The sequence below is a fragment of the Pinus tabuliformis genome, chromosome 1_1 (assembly GCF_031772625.1).
Source record: "Pinus tabuliformis cultivar Carrire ecotype Pingquan chromosome 1_1, CPIR1, whole genome shotgun sequence".
NCBI lineage: Eukaryota > Viridiplantae > Streptophyta > Pinopsida > Pinales > Pinaceae > Pinus > Pinus tabuliformis.
In genome coordinates this window covers 336,397,187-336,416,049 of record NC_142297.1, presented here as the reverse complement: position 1 = coordinate 336,416,049, position 18,863 = coordinate 336,397,187, and the positions used below count along the sequence as shown (strand labels likewise).

Genomic DNA, 18,863 nt, shown 5'->3' with positions numbered 1-18,863 from the left:
CTCAATTGAGTTCTTTGAGGCTTCTTCTTGGCTTTCATTTTGATCTTGAGGCTTGTCCTTTTTGCTCATCTTTTGAAAGGTATTGCTTGGATTAGGCTGCAAAGGTGATGTAGCCATTGGTTGTTGATTTGAGGGAGATGCTTCAGTTATTTCTTCAACTGTTACTTCATTTGTAATTGAATCAGTTTTGTCAATTGGCTCTGTGACAATAGCCTTCTTAGGCAGTGGGGTGTCCTTTGTTTTCTCAGGCTGTGTTACATTTATTGTTCTGCTTCTTAGTTTGTATTGCCTATGAACTTCAAAGACAGCTGTGTCATATCCTTGTTTGAAATCAAATGACTCACCTGATTTAGTTTGGAACTGCTTAATGTCATCATCCTTATGATCTTCTTGACTCAAAAAAACTTGCTGGTCCTCATTCAGGCCCATCAAGTTAATGTGGGTATCATCTATCTGCTCATTTGAAGTGGATGCTTCAGTATAATTTTCTTGGAACGGAGGTCTTATTTCTGGTTCAGAACTGGCCTTGCCAACGTTAGGGTTTTGATTTCTCCTAAAATTGGGATTCCTGATAGGGTTATTTTGTGGTGCTTCCCATGATGACTTTCTCTCAACTGATTCTACTCTGTCACCTAATCTCTGCATACCAGTGATTATTGCATCCAGTTTCTGATCCCAGCCTGAAGGCTCTTCTTTAAAGGTAGTCTTTCTCTCAGTTCTTGTCCTATTTCTCTTAGCTATCAGGTTGGCTTCTACACTGACTGCTATATCCTGCATCTCAGCTAAAGTTTGGGGAGCCCTTTCTCTTAATTGGTATGCCATATCTGAATCAAACCCATCAGGAAAAGTATATAGAGCTAAATCAGGTGGGGGTCTCAGGTTTTGGGGAATAGCACTGTAGACATTGTTAAACCGAGCACAATAGTCCAAGACAGTTTCTTGTGGACCTCTTTTGATAGTATTGTATTCAGATAAAATATGAAGTGGGTCCTTTTTCTTCTCCCATCTGTTGATAAATGTTTGATACAGGGCTTCAGGGTCAGCTATAGAGTTTACTGGAAGTGACCTAAACCATGTTCTTACATCTCCTGTTAGGCTTTGCACAAAAATTTTCATTCTAACCCCATCATCATCTATCTCATAATTTTCAAAGTAGTCCTGCATTTTCTTAGTATGTTGAAGGGCTGGATAAGAGCCAGTACCATCAAAATATGAAATCTTGCTTTGGTAATCTTGAGGCATAGGAGCTGGATTGGCCGGTAACTGTAGTGGAGCATATCTATTAGCCATGTTTGGAGGGACAATAGGGATAACAGGGATGAATGGGACAAGTGGAGGAAAGGGGATGAAAGGGGTATGTGTAGTTGATGGAGGGGTTGGAAGAATACCTTGTGAAGTGGATGAAGAACTAGTAGATTGTGGACCAGTGGTATGAGGATGTAGAGAAACCTTAGCAGGGGTTAGGATGTCAGTTTGAAAACCTGCTTCTGAACTTGAATCTGATAAAGTCCCTTCTGATTTGTGTCTCTTAAGGATTCTTGAAATCAAGTTTGGGTTTTGAAACTCAGGTGATGGGTCAGGATCTGGGTTAGATCTTGTATAGCGAGTTTTCTTCTTAGGAGCCAGTTTCTGTGATTTCTTTTTAGGAGAATTTTCTAGGAAGATAATGATATTTGACAAGGACTGATCAGGTACAGCACAATTGTATGGAACTTAAGACCGAATAAAGATTGACTGAGGCAGCTTTTATATACTCCTGCCAATGCAAAGCAGAGGTTTTTATAAGGCTGTGTGGTTGTCACTCAAGCTTTGTGTACAATATTAAGGATCAGACAGGGGGTTATAAAGTTTATTCAGCTCCCCAGTGGAGTCGCCATTTATGTTAACACCCAGGTTGTTCCCTTTGACTCCTGAGGGAATACAGCTGGGGTAACCACTAACCAAGCTTTGGATTACAGGTCCTATCCTACCTGTAATCAGAGAGGGCTCTCTCTTTTGGTTTTAACTTTGTTCTTGAGGATTTTAGGCTAGCTATGAGGTGGGAGTTTCTTTGAGTTTTGGTTGAAGACTGTTGTTCAAAGAAGAACATGCAAATATGAAGGAAAGTTCAATCCATTGGGAGTCCAAAAATGAATAGGTTTGATGTTTGTGATGAAGACAGGTTCACTGCAAGGCTAGATGGGTATTCATGATACAAACTTTGATTGATAGCATAGAAAACAATATAAATTACACCAGGAAAGGCAATTAAGAGTTCTTTCACAGTGCAATGCGAGATGAAGAAAAAATCTTACTCAGCAGCAACAAAGAATTACTGAATAAAGATTTATCATGTGACTAATGCAATTGGGAGCACTTAAGAATTCCACAATTGCAGCTAGCCATGAAGAAAACATATTTAGTAGTAAGGTTTGAGTTTAGGGTGCCTTTAATAGACAAATCCTGAAACTAGTCTTTTACCTTTCTACCAAGATTAAGCACCATACATTCTAAACATATTATAGAGGAAATAAAACATGAATACAGTTAGAAAAGACTTATTGTATCACTCCATAACACGAGAATCTTGCAGCAGTCAGTGATTTCACCACAGCACATCTGAGCCAAACATCATCTCCTGAAACCAACAGCTCCTTTTTATTATCTTTTTGCAGAAAAAATACAGCCGAGTTCTCTTGAACAATCTCAGTAACAACAACCCCCAATAAACAGCGCGGGGGTGCATATATACAAAAATACCAAAAATATCTCAGTTCTGAGTTATTGCATCATAACTGCTCTTACCAACTTTCAAAGATATTTTTACAAAATTAACAGCTACTTTAATGAATACATAACAGTTGTTTGCTGTTTGTCAGAAATTTTTGACTTTGAGGGCAACTGGCTCTGCAAGGTTCTTTGCATTGATTCTGAATATTGCGCTCTTTATTTCTCTGTCGTGCTGTAGCTATCTACGCTGTCAACCATCAGTGTTGCTTTAGTGGCCAAATTGCTTCGCTGAGTTGGCTCAATCCACCGTTTCCCAGTCATAAATGAATGTATCCATTTGTCTGAATATGATGATTTGTCTTTTGATGTGAAAATTTGATGAAAACCTGTTTGTTTACAACAATGTCTGTATCATGCTGGTCCACCATTCCTGTGTAGGCAACTGATGTCTCAAAATTGCACCTAAGGTTTCATCTGCCTCTGTATATTTATAGTAATTAGGAGGCACTTCAAACAGATGTCTGATTTCATTCATGATAAAAAACAAATTTTCTATCTTCTCATAGAGGCTCTGCCCAGATGCAGGCCCTGCTTCCTCTGGGGTACTTGATCCTGCAGTGATCTAATTAGTGGCAAACATATTTACCATTTTAGCATAATTTTCATGGGATAGTAGCCTTCCTGCGCTGTTCAATAAGCTGGGAAGGCCTCTGTTATGTAATGCTGTGAATTTTTCAACAAATTTATTCACTTCTGTTTGCATTTCCTGGCATCTCCTGTCCAATGTTTGCACCAAGCTTCTCAGAGTGAGCACCCTCTTTATCAATAATATGGTATTAGTTCTACCAGAGATACCCATGGCTGCCAGCTGAGAGCCTGTGCGGTTGTTAAGGACGTTGATCATCCTATTGGCTATCTCAGGCATATTACCTAGAGATGCCTTTGCCTTTTGAATTTCCTTGTGTGCCCTGCCTATGAGTTCGATGTGCTCATGGATGGTTTCTATGTATTTCCACTGGTCTGTTATTGACTGACCAATATTGGCCCACAAGACCTTCTTGATCTCAGCCACCACTTTGTCAAGGGTGAGCTCCTTCTCCAGTTCTTTTATCTTCTACTTAAGAGCCTTCACTTCTCTTCCTTTTTCAGCTACACTTTATTTAGATTTGTCATATTTTTCATTAAGAGTAGCTAATTTTTCCTTGGCCTCATTGAGTTCAGCCATCTGGGTCTCTAGAACTTGAATCTCATTCATCAACTTCTGCATATCAATGCTTGGAGCCTGTTCTGATGTTGTTGCTGGTGCTGCCGTTGATGGACCTGTTTCTGCTGTATGTGCTGTGGGAGGAGTGATAATTTGAGGGGGCTCCTCAAGGTTGATCACTGGCTGAGGGGGCTGAGATGTCTGGCCTCCTTCCTTCTGCTGTAGGGCTGCCTGTAATGCAACCTCTATTTCTGTCAATTTTCCTTCTGTTTGTACCAGCTGTTTATGTAGTGTTAGCAGCATGGCTGCTACATCTTGGTCCTTCCTCTGTTGAGCAACCTCTTCTGTTTGAGGGTGAAGGGTTGCTGGAATTTTTACCATCTTCCTCAAAGCTGCTATATCTGCATCTCTTTCCTTTAGCAGTGCCTACACAGCTTTGGGATCTTTTGGATCATGCCCAAGCTCAATAATAATATCTTCCAAAGATCTGATCCTGTTGTCTTTGGCCTGAGAGGATGCCTTCTCCAACTCAAGTTGGGCAGTTGTATTATGCAGACTGTTTTGTAATTTGTGTGCCAAGAAGGTCTTGTCTGCAAGAGTTGAATAAACCATCTCACCCGTTTGCTTGTGAAGCTCTATCTGGTTCATGAGGTGGATGTCTTTAGGAAGAACCTCAAGGTTGGTTCTTATATAATCTGCAGCTGAATGTGGCTGCAGCAAAGTGGGCATGAAATGACTCATAGTCATTTTCCCCTCTGTTATGTCATATGCTGACATAAGCCTCTACTGGTTTGTGGGAGCCATTCTAAGTAGATGATTGTATAGCTGGAGCCTGACTGGCTCATTTCTCTTCTTGATGTCAATAAATTGCTGCTTTATGCCTGATTCAGCTCTCCTTTGTTGGCTCGAGGAGCTGACCTCTCCTCCTAGTGTTCTTTCTTGTTCCTGTTGAAAGGAACTCGCAGATGGCTCCATGCTAGGGGGGCCCATACCCAAGGATTTCCCAATAGGAATCTCCTCTTTAGAAAGGGGATTTAATCTTTGCCTTTTCTCCCCTTGTTGACTTGTTGATGTAGTGAAGGGAGTTTCCTGCTCTCTATCCCTCTTCCTGGTTCTCTCTTCATTCATTGGGGTTTGGAGCACTGAAGTGTCCACTACCGTTTCTTGCCTTGGAGGCACAGTTTCCTGAGCCTGCTGCTCTGTAGATATGGGAGCTTCAGCCATTTCTTCTTGTTGTTTGGGCTGCTCCTTCTGCTGTTCTGCTGTAGGGGGTGGCTGTTCCTGTTCCATCTCTTTTTCTTTGCCTTTGCTGGCTGCCTGAGGAGCAGTTTTAGCTGCCTCCTGGTGGGCTGTAGAGGATGAGGCAGCTGCTCCAAGTTTCATTTGATAGGAAGAGGAAACCTGCCCACAAGTTTCCAAGTCAGCTTCTTTCTCAAGATTCTTCACTTCTTTATGTAGTATTTCCTCTCTAGGACTTGCTTCCTCTAATGTGCCTTCTTTCCATCTCAACAAATTGGCATAATTTTCAATGTGAGGCAACCTGACATGATCATAACTAGCCATTTTATACTTGACCCTTCTAAGACTAATGAAGTGATTAGGGTCATAGGGTGCCCAGAGGAAACTGGTTTGCAATCGGAGGCCCTCTAGGATCCTATCTGCTTCCTTCCATCCCTCCTCCCTTTTGTTATAAAGAAATGGGCCTAGCTGGTTCCTGATTTTGAGTTGTACTTTCTTGTTTTTGTTGTGGAAATGGACCATGTTTGCATTTCCAAATTGCCTAAAATATTCTAAGGCAAAGAGTCTCATAGGGACATATCTTGGTAGCCTGAATGGGTTTAACTCACAACCATATATTTTGATTACTGTATGGTGTTGGTAAAAGTACCAATCACCAATGCTGTAGGCCTTTGAGAGCTGGAGAATCCTTTGCATCTCATCTGTCAATCTTGGAGGAGGGGCACCCAATAACAAGGTCATAGCTGGATGCATAAAGAGGTCTATGAATTCACAGTAGTTATATGGTGAAAAGGAGATGTGATGAAAGACTGAAGACCAAAATACTACAGACCTTGGGTTTCCCTGAGCATCAAACTTCTTGAGAGGAATAGGGAAGCTATCAAACTGATAAAATAGGAACAAGTGATAGATGTATGAAGTGTATCTAAACACCTTTTCCCTCTCTAGACTCATCGATTGCTCATGAATCCTATTGGCAATGTATGCAGCATAATCATAGTGGACAGAAGGAGGCTTCCCAGGTGAAAATATAGACAACATGGCCAGAATGGTTTCATCAACATCCTCAGATGACCTGTAACCCAGGACATAACTGATCAAATCCACAAGCATTTTGCCCAACTCATTGAGATATTGATTTCCTATAGGAGGGGTTCTCACAGCTTCAGAGCTTGGTTGAACGAATAACTGATTAATCTTGATGATTTGGGCACTGGACAACTTGCCTCCTTTCTTTAACAAGTCCACCATGGAGAGAGGAGTTAGTTGCTTTGCAGTATGAAAGTGTAGCATCTCATTTATGGCCTCAGGGGTGATATGGAACAAAACTGAACCTGAGGGACTGAGAACAGCTCTTTGACATGGATCATAGTTGGCACAGCATCGATGGATCAAGTCTGGGAGGACATTGACTTGAGGAAGATTGAAAATGGGCAAATTGGAGTCCCAAATCCCTAAAATATCAGCTCCACTGAGGTGCTTGGCCTTCAGCTCATTGAGTACATGAATGTTATATTTGCTGTCCATTGAAATTGCTTCTGTCATTTGGTAGTCTCTATCACCCAAGGCTTTCCACTCTAACTCTCTGTGTGGGGCATTCAAGGGTGGAATGTTCAATGCCACTGGAGTCTCCATGGTCTGTATGTGTTTTCAATCGGAATTATAACAAACTTCGGGCAATTGCAGTTTTGCGCCACAGGTTCAGGTAAACATGCAGGTTTACAGTGTTGACAGGATAATTTAGGTGCAATTGGGCACAATTGGCCGGTGTAGGAGCAATTAGATTGATTCCAAGGCAGTGCAGGTCGAATTCTTAGGTGAAACGGGTAGTTCAGCGGTTTTTTACAAATGCAGAATGGAATAGACCAGGCGGATGGAGAATTTGGTAAGTACCTGGTCGTGGAGCAATGGCGGAGGCTTGGTTGAAGTCGACTTGTAGGCGGCAGCAGCTCTGGAGTAGCTTTCAGTAGGTTGGCGGCGAAATGGACGTAATTCGCATGCAGGAGGCAGAACAGTCTTTCGCTAAAAAATGCGAAAAAACCGTGAATTTTGGCAAAATATGGACAATTTTGGCTTTGGCGCGCTTTTTTTTGGATGACGTCATCGGGTGGGGTCGGGTACGGAAGGGTGACGTGGCGACCTGTGAGTGGTCCACAGGGACTGATGAGGTGGCGGACAGGTCGGAGCGATGGCAGGCCGGGCACTGACGCGACGCTGAGTTGGCATGACGTGGGCATGGCGTAGGCGTGACGTGGGCGGGCGGTAAACCAAAGCGGTAAGTGGCAATTTCGGACCACTTATTGTACGGGGGTGGTATTGGCAGGCGGCCTCCCGATATAACGTGGGAGCGACGCGTGGCACTTCCCTGACATCACCCTCTGATACTTTTCGGGTGCTATAGTCCGGACATCGGGGGCGGCCCGATATTGATATGGGCCATCGGATGGGAAAGCCCAGATCCAACAGTCGACGGGTTATAAAAATGATAGGATGATACGGCAGCGGGGTGAGCAATAATTTATTATATTTCTTGAACTGTGCACCCAAGCGGGACTTTGGACTTCGACGGATTTTTGTGTTTTTCAATGTTTTTTTGTGAAATGTGCGTTATAACAAAAAACTTTGGATAGACGGAAAAGGTGGGTTTTTACAGGGTTTGTTGCGAATAGGGCGGGTAAAACATTTCAAAGGGGTTGTAAGGGGAAAAAGGGTAGGGCTTAGGTTATTAAACCAACCAGGGGTTAGCTTAATCCATAACTTTAAATAACGCATGCTGAACAAGACTTTGATTCTGCGAGGTTTTCCAATATTTGAACATATGGCTATAATGCCAAAGGGGAGGGATATATATATGCATATATTGGGGCTTTCAATGTAGAATTAACATAATAGTAGGGGAAATGGAACATAGGGATCTAAATAATAATGATGTTAGCAGTTAATATGAATGGAAAAATCTAGATGATGGGAGGCAAAGACTAAGTGTTTTTAGGAAACAAACTTAGTTAGGAGAGTAGATCAAAATGAAAAGATTTTTACACAAGAAATGTGGCTTTTCTATAAAACAAGAACCAACAAAAGAGTTTGATTCCTCTCATGAACAGAGGTGATATTGGGATGTTAGCAAGGAGTTTGATGGGGAATGATTGGGAAGTTAGACATGCTTCACTTTGTTACCACAAAACTGCTGAATGGGAAGATCTGCACTGGCCACCATGTGTTTCCTTTGTTTAGGCCAGAGATCTGAAGGAGATCATGCTTCTGCAACCCCATCTACCTACCCATTCTATTGCCTAGCATTTTTTGTTACTTCAAGGAGGGTGCACTTGAACTTGCAAACCCTCATGTGCCTTTTCTTTTCCTTTGGAATTTTCTTTTGATTTTCTATCTAAGGCTAGCCTTATCACTTCCAAGGCCCCAGATTAAGCAGTTGGGAACCTTCATTCTCTACCTAACTACTTATCTGCCAAGATTGAACAGTTTGGACAGATTTCTTTCTCTAGTCTACAACAAAAATTGAAACATGGCATGACCCAGCTTAGACTGTTGGATCACCCATTCAGAAGTAGGACATCATCAAAGAACTGTAGATATGTGTTTTCCACAAGAATATGAGATCTTTGCATCACCAAAGCAGATCATATTGGCACTTCCCTTGCTAATCATGAAAAATGAAACCTATTGGTATAGGTAGCTAACACAATCATTCCACGGTATTTGAGACTCCCAAAGGTCTCCTACTTATTCATGATCATGATCATGCTATTCATCTGATTCCAGGAAGTGTTCCTCCAAACATCAGGCCGTACAGATATCCCTATGCCCAAAAGAGTGAAATTGAACATATGGTTGCAGAAATGCTAGAGGTTGGTATAATTCAACCGAGTCAAAGTTCTTTCTCTGCTCCAGTAGTATTGGTGCAAAAGAAGGATGGATCATGGTGCATGTGTCCAGATTATAGGGAGCTCAACAAGCTCACTATTAAAGATAAGTTTCCCATTCCTGTCATTGATGAATTACTGGATGAATTGCATGGATCAATTTACTTCACCAAGTTGGATCTTCGTTCAGGATATCATCAAATCAAAATGAGGACTAAAAACATTCCAAAAACAACATTTATAACTCATGAGGGTCATTATGAATTTTTGGTCATGCCTTTTGGCCTTACCAATGCACCTTCAACATTTCAAGGTTTGATGAATTCCATTTTCAAACCATTCCTTAGAAAATTTGTGTTAGTATTTTTTGATGATATACTAATCTACAACAAGTCTTGGAAGGATCATGTTGAACATGTTGATAGGGTGCTACAACTATTGGAGGAGAAACAATTATATGCAAAAAGATCCAAATGTTTCTTTGGAGTACAAGAGTTGGAATATCTGGGTCATATTGTATCTCATGAAGGAGTTAAGGTAGACCCTAGCAAGATTAAAGCCATTAAGGAATGGAAAATCCCCACATCCATAAAGCATCTACGAGGATTTCTCGGGTTGATAGGGCATTATCGCAAGTTTGTTAAGAATTATGGGAGAATAGCAGCACCTCTAACAACATTATTGAAGAAAGATGCATTTTCATGGACTCCAGAAGCAACAAAGGCCTTCGAGCATCTTAAAGAGGCAATGTGCCAAGCACCAGTCTTAGCTACACCAGACTTCACAAAAACCGTTATTGTGGAATGTGATGCTTCAGGAAATGGAATTGGTGTTGTTTTAATGCAAGACGAAAGACCCATTGCTTGTGAAAGTCATCCAATCAAGGGAAATTTTTTACACAAAGCTATTTATGAGAAGGAAATGTTGGAAATACTCCATGCACTTAAGAAATGGAAACCCTACCTAATGGGAGGACAATTCAAGGCAAAAACGGATCATGATAGCCTTAAATACCTTTTAGAACAAAGATTATCCTCTGAAGAGCAACAAAAGTGGGTCACAAAGATGTTGGGTTATGAATTTGAAATCATCTACAGAAAAGGGAAGAAAAATGTGGTGGCAGATGCACTCTCAAGAAAGGATGAGGATGTGGAAGCATTGTTGTGTGCCATTTCTATTATCCAACTAGATTGGATAAACGAAGCAAGGGAGGAATGGAAGAACGACGAATAATTGTGGGCACTTATTCGAAAGTTACAACAAGATTCCAGTACGTTTGATACATTTAGCTTGCAAAATGATTCATTATGGTACAAATATCACTTATACCTCTGTAAGAATGCCCAGCTAAAACAAAATATTCTTATGGAATTGCACACTTCTCCCTTAGGAGGGCACTCAGGATTTTTAAAAACTTACCACAGGATTAAGAAGGAATTTTTTTGGGAGGGCCTTAAATCAGATATTCAAAAGTTTGTGGCGGAATGTTTGGTTTGCCAACAAAATAAAGTTGAAACAAATAAGACACCGGGTATATTACAACCTTTATCCATTCCAAGCCAACGTTGGGAGGAGGTTTCAATGGATTTTATCACAGGTTTACCCAAGTCTGAGGGAAAGAGTGTCATCATGGTGGTAGTTGACAGACTTACCAAGTATGCACACTTTTGTGCATTATCACATCCATTTAAAGCCAGTACAGTTTCTACTACATTTATGGAAACAATTCAAAAGCTACATGGAAACCCAAAGATTATTGTAAGTGACAGAGATCCCATTTTCACTGGAAATTTTTGGACAGAATTATTTTCTTGTCTTGGTACTCAGTTAGCTCATAGCTCAACTTATCATCCTCAATCTGATGGGAAAACTGAGATAGTAAACAAATGTTTGGAAGGATATCTTCGTTGCTTTGCATCTGATAAACAAACACAATGGTTCAAATGGTTGCCTCTGGCTGAATGGTGTTCTAACACTTCCTTCCATACAACAACAAAAATGACCCCCTTAATGGCACTTTATGGATATCAGCCACCATCCATCACATCACATTTAAGAGAAAATTCTAAGGTTCAAGCAATGGAACATCACATCGAACATCAACAACAAGTCCTCCAACTCTTAAAGGATAACCTCGTGTTGGCACAGAATAGAATGAAACAACAGGTAGATCAACATCGCAGTGAAAGAAGTTTTGATGTAGGTGATTGGGTATTCCTATGGATACAACCATATAAGCAAATGTCCCTCAAGCAAGCTAAGAAGGATAAGAAATTATCACCAAAGTATTATGGTCCGTACAAGGTGTTGCAAAAGATTGGTACTATGGCATATAAATTGGAGCTTCCTGTAGCTTCTCGATTGCACCCAGTTTTCCATGTTTCATGTTTAAAGAAGGTTATAGGTGACAAGCTCCCAGTTCAAGCAATATTGCAGGAGCTTGATGAGGAAGGAAAAATTATATTGGAACCAAAAGCAGTCACAAAAACAAGAACTCGACAATTACGAAATCGATCAATTTCGGAGTTCTTATCAAGTGGAAGAACTTATCCCCTTAATATTCCACATGGGAGGATGAGAATTTTATAAGAAAGCATCGAGAACTACTCAAGCGTTGAGGACAACGCTTTTCTGAAGGAGAGGGGCACGTTGGGTCCCTATAATACTAGTGACTACCCCATTACTATTGTATTTGTATCCCTTATTAATATTGTTGTGCCCCTATTGTCCCAATATTGTTATTACTATGCCCCATAGAATCCCTCTATTGTTATTTTTGTGGCTTTATATTATTATTGTTTGGTTGGCTGGGTTATATTGTGACTCCTTAGACTCCTATATATAGAAAGGAGGTTTTGTCATTTGAATCATCAAAGAATTGTTCATTTGTGTAATGTAAAGGAGGTTGCCCCCTCGAAAAGGCTGAATTCTAAGGCGTTGATCTCTCTTTTCTATCTTTTTGTGAGCTGGTTTCATAACAAATTACAAAATAAACCTTAAAAAAAAAAAAAAAGCATTGAAAAAATTAACTTAAAAATCCATTAAAACTCTAAAAAGAAAAATTCTTAACGCTAAAACTAACTATTATTTTAATATAAAACCAAAAAAATCAAGCTTCACAAGTTAGTTATAGTTGCAACTTGCAATATTTGATCCTAAACTTACTAATGATGGTTTGGGACCATCCCATGACTAACCCTTGTTGAATGCTAGCCTTGTCCAAGCAATGATTGAATTTATAATCATTGTTATCCATTGTTTTTTCTTTGTGTGAATTAATGTCAATTCATTATGGTTTCTATGATTATGTGCCATGTGGTTTGTGTCATGTTTGTTGGCATTAGTGCCCTTGATGTATGCCCAAGCAATTATTCTAACTTTATGATTGTGAACAAATATGACAAGATTATGGAAAAATTTGATAGGTTTTAGAGCTTTACCAACCTCCTTTTTCACCTAGGGCAGCTAATAAATGATTCACTTTCAAAGATCTATAATTATGTTAAAAATGTTGAGGTGATTGGTATAAAAAATTGTAAAGGAAAAAAAATTCATAATTTAGAAAACAAAATACTTTGAAATAAATAAATTAATATAAATTTACTTTTACAAATTTTTTTAAAGTATAAGAGAAATTTATTCTATTTTTGTGAATTAAATTATATACAATAAAGGTCTATGTAGGGTTAGCATCAACTAGTGCTGTAAAGCCCAAGTCAATTGCCCTTTTGTTAGAAAGTGATCTATAGATAGGTGGGCATATTTTCGCACCCCAATTTCAACCATTCTTCTGTGGACACGTGTTCCATACTTCATGAGTTGTGCAACGATATTTTTAATAGACACGCAACTGCCTGAGAGATGAGTCAATAGTGTGAGGGCAAAGCAAGACCCTATTTTCATTTGTGCTTGGGATTTATCATATCATTCATTGACAAGGGTAGAAATTCCATTTCTTCTTCCTTCTTTGCTTTGTGTGTGACAGAAGCTGGCAGATTTTCGTCTGTTTCAACAGCTTCACGGGATAAAGTGACATTAAGGCTACGCTCTTAGCCATCTCATATATCCCAGAGATTTAAAAATTATGAATAGTGGTAAGCTAATATTCTTTCCAATCTTTTTGCAGCATTTTGAAACCCTAAGGGGTTTTGAGTTTCCGAAGTAATGGTTTTTCGATCTATTGTATCCATGGCAAATATTATGTTGGTTCTGTTTGTCTACAATGCTCAGAGTTTACTAAGTTTTGGAGTGAAAGTGGAGTCATTTCGATGGGGTTTTAATTTTTTGTTCCTGTTTTTTTGAGGGAAAATCTTTTGGGTTTTGGGTGCCTCAGATATTAAAGAAAATGGTAATCTTTGGATACAGGGTTTGTGGAAAAGAAAGTTTTTCCCATTTGTGGAAAGTGTAGGATCCGAGGCACCAGGGTTTTCTTCTAAAGGTAAGTTCGTTGTCCGCTCCCCTCTCTTAAGATAACAGGGAATTTGTATTGAATGAAGCTCTAGATAGTTTACTTAATTAAGTTTCTTTAAGGGAGGTATTGTGGTGTTAATTAAACAAAGTCATTCTTGCAATGATTTTTAGAAGTCAAGGTTGGACAATAAGGAGTAACTAGGAGGAATATGCAGTTAATGAAAATTTTGGAAATTTAAATATGATGCGAAGGTTGGATATTCTAATGTAGGTTTTATGGCATTAATTAGATTTTTTCTGTAAAATGTGACGGTTTTTAGAGGTAACAGTTTGGTAGTGTTAGCTCTGCTATACAAAGGGATAAAAAAGGGATCCAAGTATGCCCCAAAGTCTGTAAACCCATGTAAATTCATGCCAAAGGATCCATGCATGCCGTTGAAATCTCCAAGTTTTGGTTAAAGGCCTTCCACCGATGAAAACAATCACAAGAGGAAAGCCCTTGGGAAGGTGGAAATACACTATCGGGAGGCAAAGAACACTCCAAAACAGTCAAAAAATCAAAATCGCAGGCTTAACATTCAAATTTGCGATAGCCGTTGGATCTGGCCGATCAATGGTCCAGATCGCATTAGTGGGTCGCAATCGGCGAAGGCAAGCAGCGGCAGCGATGCGGGACACCGTCGATCAGCGATCGCCGATGATCGGATTAGCGGGTCGCAATGGAGGACTTACAAAGAGGTCGAGGCATTTATATCTTGCGATATGCGATTGCGATCGCATTGCATCGGCATATCGCTATCAGAACTTTCAAAGGGTCGGGCCTTTTGCACATACATATTGCCGATGCGATAACCGGACCCGACGGTTATATATGCTCTATTGTATATTTTTTCAGTTCCGCCAGCGGCCATTTTTCCCGTATTTGCAATGTTTTTCAAGTATAAGTCAAAATGTATCGCATCGGCCTAGATCGCATCGGCATATCACAATCGGGGAAACCAAGGGTGCTCAACACTTTCATATATGCGTGTTATGCGATGAAACCTAGACCCGATGGGTTTCCGGAACAAAATTATTTAATATTTGAAGTCCGGGAGAAGGCATTTTTCATAATTTTGCAGCCTTTTTGCATGTATTTGCAAATAGAAGGAAAAGCAGGATCGGCCGGCTATCATGTGTGATTGCGACCCAAATGGCGGACCTGATAGATGATTGAACCAGGCTTGAGGATTTTTGAAGTCTGAAAGAAGCAGAAATGGGCGGGATTTAGCAGTATTGCAACGTTTTCGCTGTTTATGACCCAAACAGACACAATAACAAAAAAGAAACATTTGCAGCTATTGTCTGAAAGGGACCGGTGCAGGGATTTCATAGGAACGATAGCCACTCCATTGCAGGTTCAGGCACCAAGCCATCTGTAGAAGAGTCTTACAGTCATGATACACACCAAAAGAAGGATTCGGCGGAGAAGCGACGGCCAGCAAACAGAGCCTGGAAAGGGAAGGAGAAGGGCCACTACACGCCTCAACCAAAACCAAACAAAATCATGGAGCATTAATAGCCCTGCCAGTGCAACAGTCATCCTAACAAACATGATGGGGCATCTTTGGCACGAGGGAGCTCCCATGCATCACAGCAGGCTGCCCAAAACATCTGAGTATGGTTATTCCTCTGTCAGAAGAGGAAAACCTCCGAGCCATGCCTGCCTATTGAGGGAATCAAATGGTTATGGGACAGATCAGACAAGTCTAAGACTCCGAGCCTTCTAGAGAGCTCAGGAGCATTGTAAAGGGCCTATAAAAGGCAGAAAGCTAAATGTAACAAGGGTTCAACTTCTGGAGACTCATAAGACTTTGCCATTCAAGCTTCTCATCTTCATTTTCGGTAATACAAGCTTCTTTTATTGTTATGTGTTTAATTTCCATTCCTCTCCTATTCTATGCTTTCACTTGAACAATTTTTTTAGAGTTTCTGTGTGTTCAAGGCCAGATAACCGTCATCTTATGTCTACTTTAATACATTAGATTTGCAAGCTTCTCTGCTACCTATGGTCAGCCATTTATATGCGTGATTATATGTGCATCTGCCAGTATAGTCAGTAAGTCCATTTGCTGCCTGTAGCTAGCCATTCATATAGATTCATGTATGCAATCTGCTGGCATAGTCAGTGTTCTCCATCTATCCATTAAATCTAAAAACTATTGAGCATTAGCAGTCTAAAGCCTTGTGTTATTGGGGGTGTTCATGCATGTCTTGGGTAAAAGCATAGCTGAAATGTTTATCTGGCTTGATCCAAACCATCATTTATTCCAATAGTTCAAAGAACAATATTAAAGATCATATGTTACTAGGCATCTCTGATTTACAACCTTGGGGAGTTTCCTGGAGTGATAACATAATTGGCGCCGTTGCCGGGGAACTGGAAACTGAAGCTCAGCTTCCCTGGGAAACGACACAGACCCAACTTTGATGATAGACAAAGTCTGGGCACGTTTTTGGTTGTAATCATCTATCTGGCGACTCTACTGGAGGCCGAACCTCTTGGCGACTCCACTTCATAATTCTGGCTCAGTTTGTGAGGCATACTCGGAGAAATCCTCAGAAATCGCAAGCTGACCCAGCACCTGACCTGGGAAAGACCATCAAGGAGAAGAAAGTATTGCAGAAAGGAGCATCGGGTTCAGGTAAACCTAAACAATACTCTATATCTCTTCAGCAAGATCCTGCAATAGAACAAATACAGGTTGAGAGTACAGATTCAAATACTAGCAGTGAAGAAAAGCTCTCAGAAATTCATAAAGTTCCTTGTTCTTTAGTTTCTCCTTTTGTTGTTAGCCCAAAGGGAACCCCACCTCCTATTCACCATACTCCTTTGGTCTTACCAATCACTCCTCCGCCTTCCGTCTTTCAGACTCCTGGTACCCTTTTAGCCACCACAGTTATGGCAGGTCCGCAAGCACCCACCAAAATGGAAAGAATCATAGCCGCTAGGTATGGACCTCTAATACTGCCCACTCCTTTGAATGCTATGCCCACTGGAGAATATCAGAAGTATATGCCTAAGTTCACTGGGACTGAAGGTGTCACTGCTGAAGAACACCTTGAGTCATTTTATAGCTATGCTGATAATCTAGATATTAGTGAAGATGATGTGTGGATGAGAGTCTTTGTCCAAAGTCTAGATGGGGAGGCTAGGAAATGGTTTAGAGAACAAGCCCCAAGATCTATAGCAGATATCGAAGCTTTAGATGATACATTCCTAAAACATTGGGGAGATAAAAAGGACCTGCTATACTATCATACGGAGTTTGGAAACCTGAAGAGGGAAAATGGGGAATCCTTGCCTGATTTTAATAAAAGATTCAACCGTATGTATAGTAAGATACCAGCTGAGGTAAAGCCTACCCCCACCTCTGCCAAACTTGCCTACGCCAGTGCCTTTGACTCTGATTTCTGTTTGCTGTTGAGAGAAAGAAGATGTGCTACCCTAGCTGAAATGCAGGATGTGACACTAGAGGTCGAATCTAACATTATGGCTACAAAAAAGCTCAAAAGTCACGCTGATAGAAGGAGGTAGAGAGGCGAGGCTTCTTCTTCCTCTGCTTCATCCTCAGATACCAAACTTGATAAAATGACTAGAATGATCGAGTCATTGTCTGCTAAAATTTCTAAGCTGGAGGTTGAGTAGAACTCTGGGAAGACAAGGCTCCCAGGCACATTTGCACCAAGAAATCCGAATCCATTTAGAAGAACAAGTGAACAATCGCAAATCATTCAGAGGGGTAAAGAAACTAACGAAGATCAAAGAGTTAAGGCTCCTTTCCAAAATGTGGTCATGGAGGAGGAATAGATTGAAGATGAGGATGAGATTCTCTATATGGAAGATAAAGGCAGTGATGCCTTTTTGAAATTGGCTGCATACGAAGAGTCTTTGCTGCAGGAGCAAGACAGTCAAAGGTGGGACAGATAGGCTATTCTACAAATTGGGGAGCAGCAAAGATATAATATAAGGTCAAATGCAAATAATATCAAGGAGAATCCTGCCCAAAAACTTGTCGTCCAAACAAAGACCCAGAATAACAGACAGAGAAGACCAGCAGCTGATCCAGTCACCCTCAAAGCACCAGTTCAAGAGGTAAAAGGTCCTGACAAACTACCTCTCTCTTTCAGCATCGAATCAGAAGTTTAGAAGTTAAAAATAATTGTGCCTCTGACAGAACTGGTGAAGAGTGAAATGTTTAGAAAGCCTATCCTTGAGGCTCTCGAGCTGAAGATCACACGAACCTCCACTAACTTTGTCAATTTGCAAGACGATAGGCCTGCATTTGTGCTAAGCCCAATGACTGAACCTACCAATGATAATTCCCCATCTTTTATGTCTCCTTGACCATTCATGACAAAATTCTCCACAACTGCCTCCTAGATACAGGCGCCAATCACAATCTGAAGCCTAAAACTGTCATGGAACAATTAGGCCTTGACATCACCAGACCATATCATGACCTATTCTCATTTGATTCAAGGAAGGTGAAATGTCTGGGATTGATTAAAGATTTAGCCATTTCCCTAACCCAGCTGCCCATGAAGAGCATAATGATGGATATTGTGGTGGCAGATGTCCCTCCTAAGTTTGGCATGTTGTTGTCCAGAGGGTGGATTAAGAGACTAGGTGGGACATTGCAGAATGACCTATCTTATGCCATTGTCCCAGTTTTTGGAGGAGAAAGCAGGAGATTGTATAGAGAAGCACAGTTGGTGTACATCATTAATGATGAAAAGGATCCTTCTAATCATCCCATTTATGCGGTGGACACTGATTTTGGAGCATGTATCCTCCAAATTGAAGAATCTCAGAAGGCCTCGTTGCAGCTCAAGAAACCAATTGTTCAGGCTGAGGGGAAGCAAGCAAATCAGGTTTGGGAGATGTTCTTTGATGGAGCATGTTCCAAGGAGACTACAGGAGCAGGGGTGGTGCTGATATCTCCAAAACAAGAAAGCACACAGCTGTCTTTTAAGCTGGCCTTCCAAGTCACCAATAATATAGCAGAGTATGAGGCTCTGATACTAGGCCTTAATGCAGCAAAAGACAGAGGAATCCAGAATCTGAAAGTATTTGGAGATGCTGATTTGATCATTCAGCAAGTAAATAAAACGTTTCAAGTGAAGCACCCAAGGCTGAAAGCATATAGAGATGAGGTATGGAGGATTAGAGACTCTTTTGATTATTTCTGTATTTCATATATTCCTAGAGCCCAGAATCAGCTTGCTGATTCCCTTACTGTGTCTGCTAGTCTATTTATCCCTCCCATGCCGCCCAGGTTGGTTTACGAAGTCCAAATGAAATATAGGTCATCCTTGCTTGATAATGTCCAACATTGGAAAGTTTTTGATGATGATGATGAGATAAATAGGTTCCTGCA

General features: G+C 40.7%; 1 pseudogene; it reads left to right on the top strand.

Annotated features, from left to right (window-relative positions):
* The first annotated feature begins 14,056 nt into the window (after positions 1-14,056).
* The window catches only part of LOC149212935 (uncharacterized), a 51,810-nt pseudogene continuing 47,003 nt past the window's right edge, over positions 14,057-18,863 (top strand).